At 26.4% G+C, this 12,893-nt stretch overlaps 1 long non-coding RNA gene across 1 annotated transcript; it reads right to left on the reverse strand.

Moving 5' to 3' along the window:
• Positions 1 to 2,857: 2,857 nt before the first annotated feature.
• On the reverse strand, positions 2,858 to 5,108 carry LOC126551176 (uncharacterized). Its single transcript, XR_007605055.1, has 3 exons — positions 5,007 to 5,108; positions 4,305 to 4,470; positions 2,858 to 4,241 (listed from the first exon to the last, which is right to left on the reverse strand). It is a non-coding gene; the product is annotated as an uncharacterized LOC126551176 (long non-coding RNA).
• Positions 5,109 to 12,893: the final 7,785 nt, after the last annotated feature.

The following is a 12,893-nucleotide window of genomic DNA, read 5'->3' on the forward strand; positions in this document are numbered from 1 at the left end:
TATAATATAACAGAATATTATTATTTGTCGCTCAACAAAATACCTAGTTATAAAATATTGGGATGGGTATATGGCCTGTTCACAAGTCTTTAGTTTCGACCTTTTTATGATATGAGTATATACATAGGTAATATATAATAATTTGTATCGTGGAAAATACTACGTACATGATTAGGTTATAATGATTTCATCTGGAATGATTATACATTTATCGATTTCTCACGTGTTCATTTGAAATCATATTTCGTTAAATTGTTTAAATGTACTAGTATATGTGAAACTGAAATTAGCATACTGTATTTGTATGTATTACTATATATTATAAATGTTATAACTTTATAAGTAATTTGTATATATATTTTTTTAATTTAAAAAACTAATATCAATATTATACGTACAACCATAAAATGTAAAAGATACTATCACATTTTTGCAACTTGTACTTGTTTTATTAAATTAATAAAAATATTATAATTAAATTGTAAGTTTTTTGATTTTTTTATGACATTATCTGAAACCTAGAATATACTAACTACCTAAGTAAACATTGTTTATTAATAAGAGTTATTTTAACATTTAAAGATTGTAGAAGTGAAGTAGTCGTAAGGCATATATACATCTAAACTTTAGTCCATATATACTGTAGTCATTTTTTAAGTTTTTTACTTTTTCGAACGAAAACATACATTTTTATAGTTTTATACTTAAACAGAGGAGTATACACTAAAATTTAAATTCAGATAAGCAGTTTATGAGCTTAAGTATTTAAAGTTTAGGTGAGCGAAGTAGTAGAACCTCATTTTCCGTGGTTAACTCGCTGTATCACTTCACATTGCTAACCTAAACTTGTAATAGTTATAATAAAGGCTCGAATTTGAAAGCATAAATAATAACAAAAAAGCACACGATTGTTTTAAAAAAGTAAAAAACATATTTGTTTTTAAAAAAAAAAATCACGATCAAAAATTAATTAGAATTCGTTATAAAACAGAAAATAAAAATTGAAAAATTAATTTAAATTAAAAAAAGAATTAATTACCATGTATTTATCTAGATTTGCAGTAGTGAAACTGATTCTATATTGTCAGACAGAATATTTTTATACATAGAAAACGACTCTCTATATCCATTGAATTGATCGGTGCATACTTCATACAAAAAGTTTCAAAGTACAACACTAAATCTTAAATTTTGAAATGGTCGATATCGATGTTGTAGGCTTGTTGACCTGATGGATACTGCAGGTTATAATATAATATAATGTAGATCGATAATCTATAAGTTTAATACATTTAATTAACAAGCCGATAACGAAAACAATAATAATAAAATATAAAAACATTTATTCCGTATTCTGGGTTTTTACGTCTAATTTAATTTTTTATTTTTACTTATAACATAATAAACAATATATAAAAAAATTCTACAGCTAGAATAACTGAAAAAGCAAAAAAAAGCATTTACATAAAATAAAAGCCGAAAAAAGCAAAAATAAATTGTTTTATTTGTAATCAGAATGACGTGAAACAAATTTATGTATAAAATTTAGATTTCTATCTCATACACAACAAAAAAAAAGCATATTAAACCCGAGCCCTAATTACAACTCATATACTTAACGCCCAAATTTAAATTCTTAAATAGGTACAAAAATACACCAAGAAATATTCGGCTTCAGAATATGAATTTACAAATACCTATCTATGTTTTCATTCGAAGAAGTAAAAAAAAAATGTTGTTTTACTTTCAAAAACGTTAATAGATTTTTAAATAATTAGTATTGCTCCATGAGAAAATCACCATGTACACGAGACATTAAAAATGTTTTCATTCAAATACACAAACATGCATCGGGGAGTCGATCGTCTAGCGTAAAAACAAAATTACTTAATTCGTCTTGTACTTATAAGCCGCGTGTATTCAACCGATAATATAGGTAATAACGGATTCAATATTTTGCTGCTGCATCAGCGGTGAAAAAAAATAAAGGATAAAGTGACAACGTCATACTTGTATGGCGGCGGGCGAGCGTGTGTGCGGTCGGTTGGAAATGGCATAACAATAATAATAAAAATGATAATAATAATAATAATGGTATCATGGGCGGTATGCGTAGACAATCCGTGGCAATTTCTCCTCGTTAAAAAAAAAATGAAATATTATTATATACATCGCGTAGGTACCTATATATACATGGCGTATGGTTCGATGATGGATCCGGTTTTGTTGTTGTTTTTCGCCATTATCGTGTTATTACGATTTTTTTTTCATTTATTATTTTTTAAGATCGGCAAAATAATATAATAATACGTTTTATATATTATAATACAGGTAGGTACGAATATTATAATATCGTCAGCGTTTTGCCCACTTTGACCGCGGCGTAGTAGTCGTAGTACAGAGTGATTCACTAAGTATGCTTACAACTCGTTTTTTTCTTTAATAATGTTATCATTTAAAATCTGATTTTCGGAACTTTTAAATATTTTTTGTATCGCTTAAATTTTAAGTGAGAGAGTGTCCTGTGGAGACATAAAATTCTATTTTTTAAATAAAACCCTCTTTTATTCTACTGTTAGTTATAATTAGTAGACATTTTTTTTTTGAAAATGCTGATGCTTTTTGATGTTATCATTAATGTTGATGCTGTATAAAAATAAAAATCCAAACGAACAGATTTTGAATAATTTAACATTATATACTAATGGACAATAATATAGGTTCACGATAATAGGTTGGAATATAAAATATTAAAATATTAAAAAAATGTTAGTAACCCATAAATTAATCTTTTGAAATGTATAAAAAAAGAGGAATTTTTGTTTGAAAAAAATAAACAAAGAAGTTATCGTATCACCACAAGACACTCTTAAAGTATGAAACACAAAAAATGTCAAGAACTTTAGAAACATTATTTAAAAACTCTAAAAATTAGAATAATATATAGGTAATGTTATTTGACGAAAAAATGGGGGTGAGCGTGCTCGGTGAATCACCCTGTAGGCGTAAGTAAGTATACCGACATTGTTGCGTACCGCCGCTCTACAACAGCAAATCCACACCTGTGCGGAGCGGGACCTACAGACACATCGCCCCCAGAGAAAACGAAAGTCGACTGCGATGACTCATAGAGCACTGCACAATTTTACGAAATCGTATTATATATACACTGCGGTTAATGATACGTGACGGCGATAGATATGTGTATATATAATACAGAACCTACCTTTACAACGTATATACTTGCGTTTGTATAACAATACTATTTTATGTACACTTATATCGATATATCGCTGCAGGTGTAAATTAGTGTCCGCAACGTTTCGCCAAAACGATATGACTTGGGCTCGACATTATAGCTATATATAATACTTGGAACTGAAACGGACCCGGAAAACTCCTCACGCTTTTCAGCGATTCGCCCGAGAATCGCGATAAGCGATCAAATTTTAATGTCCAACAAAATTATAAGTGGTACTTATGTTTCCTTTTATGTCTCGACGACGCACGAACTTCGTTATTTGCACATTTCCGGTATATGTTTTTAACAGTCGTGAGCCCAGACGGCGTGTTGACACCGAGAGAAATGGAAAGACTGCGACGCTGTTTTATGGTTTTTTTTCGCTTTTATCACCGAAATTTTATTACCGAACTAATCATTGACATTTAATAAATCACCGGACAAGTATTCGAATCGTCTTAAAAGCGTTTTAAGTCTGGAAACGTGAAACGTTTACTATATAACATATTATACGTACGGAATTAAACGACCATATCCCGTGTATATAGATATCGCGTGATACGTGATCGGTATATAATAATAATATACAAACAGTATTAAAATCCTCTCATAGTAAAACGCGTATTATTGTCAATAAATTGGCCGTATTATTTATTTACTTGAACGTAACACAACAGTGTAGTTATAGTTATAGGTACACATAAATTAAGGATGGCATCTACGTACTCGAATTTTGCGTTACCGCGGAGCGTGAAAAAATGTAGGTGAAGAACCGAATGGGTTGGTGCAGTGAAAGTATTCGTCAGAGCCCAGAGGTCAACAACGGGTTGCCGCCCGGAGTACAAGATTGTCTTATAAATATCATCAATTACCAAGGACAAACGCAGAATAAAAAAATATATATGCTCTCTGTGTATACTATATAATAATGTTCACCGACCACGTGCAATCGTAATTAACTTTCAGGGCATATTATCGGAGTATTTGACAATGCGTTTTACTATAACAACAACAACAACAATAATTGCATTATAATGATAAGCGTATATATAATATAACTCACCCATACAATTAATATTAAATATAGGTACGTACCTATATATGATAGGTACCAGATATGCGTCATTTTGGGCGCCTGCAGGAGGAATGGGCGAGTGAATAAAATACGATGTGTACACTGCAGGTATTCATATAATAATATGCATGATATTATTATTATAATATTATACCTGAAAGCATATAAATTCAAATGAAAAACTAATAAAACAAACAAACAAAAAAAAAAAAACTCAAATTCAAATTCAAATTATAGGAGTTCGGTTAGGCCAGTATATATTATAAAGATGAGTTTGATAGGTAATATACGGTTGGAAAGTATCTGTACCATATACAATACAAAAAAAAAAAAAAAACGAAAATCGAAATAGTTGACCAAAATATAGGACTGCCCCGCGCTTTTCGATGATCACGACGATGATGATATAGAAAACAGATACAACGGCCATGGTTTATTATACGCTGTGCATTGTAGTGTGGTGTACTATATATAACGTTAAACTAGATAATTGTTCGGATGAGAGAAACATAATCTGTGGGTAGTTACATATATAGAATTGTGTGGTGGGCACGATCCGTGCGATGAAGTCATGAATGCATTCATGACCGTTGACCACACGAGATTCGAGAGTAACATATCATACGGTTATTCAGAAATCAATAACAACGAGTAATTTGTAAGCTATATATTGTATTGTTTTAAATTTACCGTATTAATTATTAGTAGCGGCGGCCGAAAAGTGCACACTAATAGCTGGATAGTGAAAGGTATAAACGTTAAACTTGACCGTTTCATCGTGATTTACCTATAACGAACCTATATTAATTGTACGACAACAATTATTATTATCGTATATTTTATAAAAAATGAAAATAATAAACATTTATTTTTAAAATCAATTTTATCAAAAATTAAAAATTAATTAAAACGAGTTAAAATTAAAATTAGTTTTTCCTAATGTAATATTAATTTGAATTAATTTATACTTATTGTAATATGCTCACCAATGCCTATAATTCTATGCATACGTCCATAGATTATTTTTGTGTTGCATTCAATATTTTTTGATCATAGTATTATGATGAAATCTATTTGATTTTGATTTTGGTTTATGACTGGAATTCTCACATAAATTATAAATTATAATAAAATTTCTTGGTAATGTTGTTAATTAATTTTGTGTGGAATTATGTGAATGAAATATTTATGTGGAAACGTGAATGGCTGAAATTGAACGTGAATTTCCAGCCAAATTTTTCAAAGTAAAATCGTTGTTTGCTTTCGATACCTCGAAAACGATCGATTATCGTCTGATAAAGCCATAATATTTATGTTGTGTTCCAGACAAAATATTGTGAACGTTGACAAGCGACAACATAAAACATAAATAATATTTTAATAAATTAAATAAATATATTATGAATATAATATAATATATAATGTGCAATGTACATAGTATATTGTTACGTATATAGTACTCATTTTCTAAAATTCCTATTTATATGTTTTACATAATATGGCAATATTTTTATTTTTATATTAAAAAATGTATTTAATAACAATTTAGATCTAATAAAAAAAGTTTTGAAGAGTGCATTTGTTAAATATTAACTTTGCAGTAAAAAAATTGTATTTAGTGTCAAGTAGGTAATCTGATAATTATAAGGATGTATTCATTTGTAGCTATATACAAATACAATTTTTTTATTAGTAAGTGCATCTGTAATTTGTATAAAATGGAGATAATAATTGACTTACAGTTTACAGTTGCGCCTGTTTGTGCCACTTCTAAGAAAAACATATAATAACAAATCATTTCTTCTAATGCGATTAATATGCAATTTATAAAGTAAGCATAGGTACATATTTGCATATTATATTATTCACTCGGGCGTAGGTACTGACAAGACATATTTACGTTAAACATTTGATAATATAATCGTACACCAATAGTTGAAATAATTCATCAGTTCATATAATTTACTTTGTGCACGGCACACACTTATCCTTTCGGCCAAAATAATAGTAAAAATGTTTATTACGTTATTATACCTGGATAAAATAAATAAACATCAATTTTTTCTATGTTTTTACGATGCCATTAACTTGTTTCTGTTTGACTCGGGACAAGAATAAATTTATGTGTATGATATTCATAATCTAAACCAGTGCAAAACTTTCACACGTTAGGTGTAGCAGTAATGACACCTTACAATAGGTATTTATAATAAGAATTTAACTAAACTGGTTTTTCTACAAATCTTTTTGCAAACAACACTGTTACCGATCAAATTTATTAATATATATACACGCATTAAATATTAATAATCATTTCCTAAATTTTAAAGCAGTATAATAAAATTGTTTATAATTGTTATTAGGTTTCAAAAAATCACTGACATTATTTTTGGCACAATCTCTTTATAATACAAATAATTTCCGGTTTCGAATAAAAAATTACAGATGAATAAAATATATCTTTCATAATTTACAAATATCTTGTAAATTTATTGTAACTAGACATTATACAATATTATAATCAAATTTAGATATAAATTCAAACCTTTGAATTTTGATAATTAGAACTTTTGTCTCTTGGTAATTTCTTGAACTTCTTTGAATTCAGTTTCTAACGGACCGAACATAAATAACATATATACAGAATAAATACGTATCATAAATAATATCATTAATATCATATTATAATTATGCATATCAGAATATAACTTTGTTAGCGTGAGGGGGTTAACTTTCCATAAAAAATGTTTTCCCACATCTATCTCGTAAATATTATGCACACGCACACTAGCTATTAATCATCATTTATATTATATACAATTTTAGATGCTAGCAATTTTTTTTTACAAAACCTCCTTATAAGCCTAGTGTAATTAACTTAAGACTCATACTTCTCAAATCACAGAAAGACACGAAATTTTGATTAAAATCTCGAGTAATCGATCATCAGTTCTGAATCTAGAGACGTCTAGTTTAGTTTAATTTTGACCCACAACTGTGATGTATCACTAAACAGTTTTCCAGTGTCAAAACGGCTTTCATACATTCTAAATAATCAATTGAATCGTCTTTCTTAGACATCAAAATTGAGCTAGAAACTTATTGTCGTCCTAAAAATGTTTTAAATTCTTTATAAGTTAGGTATAAACATTACGAAGTAACTATATTAAACATAAACGTAACATTTCTAATACGTATTAATGTATTATACATATTAATAAATATTAAACACAAAATGATTCATTCATTGTGAACCAGGAAACATCTCAGGTAATATTAAAAGTAACTAAGTGTTATAAAATAATATAGATATAGAAAAATATGCATTAAAATTGCATTATGTTTTCCAATATTATATTTCCGGATACCATGACAAGATTATTTTTCTCTAAATTCGTAAATTCTAATTTCGTAATATTATGTTAAACTTAAAAAAAAATTATTTCAAAAAAGAAAAAAAATTTCACGTTCAAACTACGATTATTGTCTTAAATGTTATGTTTGTATCGTTCATTAGCATCAGTTAACATTCATCAGCATAATACAGAATACACAAATATTAAAACAATGCACCATGTTTTTTATGAATGTTAATTATGTTTAATGCATAGTTTAGTCATTAAAGTATAATTGCTATTATTGTACATGAATTATGTTTTACCCTAACGGTATTTACTATACTTAGATATTAATTTTGAATAATATTATAACTTCCTATTATTAATTTGCTTATGATAATGCGTATTATTATATAAATTAATAAGTGACAATTGTAGGTGAAATTTATTTTAGTCCTTTCTTTTGCTGCCTGTAGTTTTAAATTAAAGGAATTACGTCCAAAACATGAAACAAATAAGCCATTTTTTAGCCATTAAAAAAAAGTCATTAAAGAATTGTTGAGTTTCTAGGGAAAACATTTAAATACATCTCAACGCATTATGAATATAGTTCGTAGTACGCGTTATTAAGTATTATAACAAGTTATTTGAAATAACTAAAAGATTTAAAAACGATGACACGCCTATTATTAACATTTGCAGTAAATTACCGATATTTTTAAAAATAAAAATAAAAATAAATTATTTAGAAATAAAATTAACAATTTAAGAGCTATTTTGATTTTTGATTAATATAAAAATATCTTGTACTAATAACACTCGTATTTATTTTTATAGTTCACCATTATATTATTATAATACCATTAATATATGAAATTTAAGCTTTTTATATTTAACTGATAAAACAATTGTACTATTTACTAAATAGTTGAAAACAATTTTAAATAAATTGAAAGGATATGAGCAATTATGTTTTAATAAATCGATATTCTTATACATTCATTTCTCTTATATATGTATCACTTTGTTATACGTTTGTTTTTCGGTCACAATTAAGATTTTTTTGTGGTCCCTTTCCAACTACCTCACACCACTTTCAACGCTATAAATTAGTATTAAAAGTTAAATGATTTCTGTTTTACTGTGCTACAATTCGCTTAAAAACAAGTTTACTTTCCTCCACGGCCCCGAAAAAAACATCTACGAGTTCTCACGGAAGATTACATGCATCACTTATAATTGAGACCTATTTTTTATAAGACACTATATAATATTAAGATTTGTGTATAGGTACATTAATAATATTGTAATTTGTAATTATTGTAAATTGCATTTTTAATTTTTTCATTTGTATACTGCAATTGCAACGAGTGATTACTTATTACATATTAATACTATAACTAGATATATATACGTAGGAAAAGTCTTTCTTTTTTTATATAGATATTTAACATATTTACATTTTTTTCATTAAACCATTAGCCACTAATCATAAATATAAATATATAATAGCCATTTCATATTATTTTGATTAAATTGTAGATATATGTGATAAACTTTTTTATAGTTACTAATCTTAAATGGTAGGTACGTATTAAATAATTAACTTTATGGAAACCCGAAGGTCATATAATTTTACATTTCAGTTTCCAATAAAAAATTAGGATATATTTTTTTTTCGGGGTGTTTGATTAAGATACCTAATATTTTTAATATGTCGTTAATGTACGTCAAAGTCGTTTCGCTCCGTTTCCAAGAATATTTTACCCACATCATTAATTTAGATGATTAAGTGAAGATAGGTAGTTCAAGCAGTTGCATTCCATACATAACATTTTAAATTATTTTTCTTTTTGAAAAGTAATGACAGCTTATTATTTTTATTTTTAATTAGTAATTATAAAGAGTTCCCACTTATTTACTGCCTACAATATAGTTTTAATTTCATTGGTAGATTTTACAACAACAGTTCTGTAGAACATAATAATATTATTATGTACTGTATATAGGTAGTTCGTTTTAATAAATTAAAGTTTTATGCGGTTTTAAAAACTTCAATTTTCTACACAGATGTTTATTCGATTTTAATATTTTTAAATGAATAAAAAATGTATTATTTAAGCAGAGGTTTTATTATCATATTGATTTTTAAGTATATAGTCATTATTATTGAAATTGTAATGCGTTACTGTAATCATGATAAACAAAATAATCGATCTAAAAGATATAAACACGTTGTAATAAATATATACTGATAATAAATTATGCACTGCACTGATATACATATGAATGAAGTGTTACACTTTTTACTAATTACGCCGTGTGTACTTGTGATTTTTACTTATTTTACCATATGTTAATGACCTACAATATTACGCGCTTAACTACTATAATCTACTCACGTCAATCACATGACTCTATGCTATTTATTAAAAAAAAATTGTTTTACTATAGAAAGTTTGATATTTTGTAATAGTTAATGAAATCCGGATTAGGTCCCCGTGCAACCATATCCGGGTGGACTTCTGACGTCATTAATACAATAAAATAATTATTCGTTTTCATTCACGCGGAAGTTCTTAAATAAATATTTAACTTCAATTTTTGAGCGCATCAAGAACTATTTATAATTAATGTATGTTTATTTTTCATCATTTTCGTACATGTAATTTTTACTAAAAAAAATTGGGATGTTATAGACATTGAGTAAATCATTACCTATGATGATAATAATGACAGCAATGATGAAACAAACAATTTACTAAAATAAATTGTTATTTCAAACATATTCATAATATTGTGACGTATTCAACATTAATAATATCTCGGTGAATTAAATTAATTAAAAAAGAGAACAATAGTTCTTATTAAAATTATTTTGAATTTAATAGGTATATTCGTATAGGTTGGGTTAGGATGAATTATAAATTTTTAAACAGTTTAAAATTAATTGCTAATATTTAAAAAATTAGTGCATGCAACTTCTTTTCTTTTCTCTCCACTGTAAACAATATTAGAATATTAAATTTATGAGTATATAAAGCTCATTAGTCAGCAAAAATGCAAAGTAAAAGTAACACAAGTAAAAGCTGTGCTGATTCAAGATAAGCATTTAAATACCAACAGATAGACACTGAAAGATAAAGTAAAAACAAACACTATGGAATTTTAATAATAATATAATAAGTAAATAGGTATATAAGTCATGTTATGTTATTGTTCGAAGAAACAAAAAGTTTATAAATTATGCAAAATAAAACGTTTTCACTTTTATTATAATTTGTATTTAAATATAAACTAAAAAATGGAATTTATTTATGAATAATTAAAATAATTTTTATTAAAAATACCTAATTAAATGCTCGATTATTATAGAATAATAGTGATCTTCTATTAGGATAGTTAAAATCCATAGTCTATTTAAACTAACATTCAAAGTTACTATATAAAAATTGAATAATGTATGAAATTTTAATTATAAAAGAATTAAATTTTTATTTGTAACCCAAAAAATATTTACTATTTATTATGAGCTATAGTCAGTAGTCACTTTATAGATATATTATATTAAATATTCGATAACATTAGAAACCCTTTTAAGTACCAATTAGTACTTAAAAAATGTATATTTTACAATGTAACTCCATACATTATGTGTATTTCATAATGATATATTAAAATTATTACATAATCAATATTTTTAAACAAATCACTAATGCATAGATATATAATATTAAGTATAATGTTTGAAATTTCCCTCAAAATATTACAATAGTGAATAATGATGAATACTATTACATGTATCGTAAAATAAATATAATTGTTTTACTTTCCTTACAATTTAATATCTATTAGAACAATGATGAAATTAATTGATTTAATCGATTTTTAATTTAACTCAAATTTGTGCATTATTAGTATGTGAAACAGTCAACAGATAGAGTTTTAAGAAGAGAAATTTTAAAATTGACGTAATTTACAATTAATATACATGGTACATACCTATTACCTACCATAAGAGTCATTAATAGGATTATAGGTATATTTTTATTTTTATTGCGACTTACATATATAATAGTATTTGTATTGATTATGTGCTGATTTGTAATTAGGACACACCATATAGATAGTGTATAATATAGTAAACGAGTATATTAATATTTTTATTATTTTCGTTAAATGATAACTGTATTGTGCTTAATAAATTTTAGTATGCAAATAAAGACGTTTATCTTAATGTAGTAAAAAATTTCGAAAAATAAAATAAAATCTCTCAGCAAAATCAATGCCTGAGGTGTGTGCAGATGCGATGAATGTCCGTTCAAGTCGACACATATCGTTTGTATATAAAACGTATTACCTATATAAGTGTTTAAACAAAAAAGTACCTATGATGATGTGATTAATCGTCACACAAAAAGTGGTTAGATTATATTATACTTTTATTATTATTAATCAAAACATAAAAAAAAAAAAAAACTAATCGATAATAATAATTTTAATCTCTAAATACCTCTATACGCGTTCTGTTTAATAATTATGTGTGACACGATTACACTGTGTTGTCTTATAAGCATGAAAGCGTTAAAACCAAGCCCAACATTGATCATCGATGTGTATAACGTGGGTATAGACAAGCCTCCATTTTAAGGTGTGAAACTAAGAGTCAGTATTGTTTCCGAGTAATCTGTAATCAATTATTAAAATTTAAAAATTAACTAATTGGTATATCTTCAAAAACAATTACAATATATACGTACAATTGGCTCATAAAGTTATTAAGTATTTGCGATCAGATTATAACTTCGCATTAAAAGTTTGTATCACATATTTCTTGTCAAATATTATGAATAATTGCTTCGTATTTCGAATGCGTCACTATATTATTGTAATTAATTATTATTTAAAACAGTTGAAACTATTTCGAGCTACTGCAGAAAAACAAGTAGTACAATTATCCCGTATTGGAAGTAAGAAATGCATATTATACATAACTAGTAATTATAATATATTATACTTTGGTAGAACTAACCGGCATTAACGAAATAATTCACCAAACGTAAAAACATTATACTATGAGCACATAGTAAATTATAAATTTTACTGTTAAGTAGGTAGCCGATAGTGCTTATAGTATAGTATAAGCAATAAATAATATGGTACGCATTTTGACAGTAGTTAATCATTTTTCCATATAGAGGATTTAAAACTAGATGTATTTGCTACCAGTACGAAATTT

The sequence above is a fragment of the Aphis gossypii genome, chromosome 3 (assembly GCF_020184175.1).
Source record: "Aphis gossypii isolate Hap1 chromosome 3, ASM2018417v2, whole genome shotgun sequence".
NCBI lineage: Eukaryota > Metazoa > Arthropoda > Insecta > Hemiptera > Aphididae > Aphis > Aphis gossypii.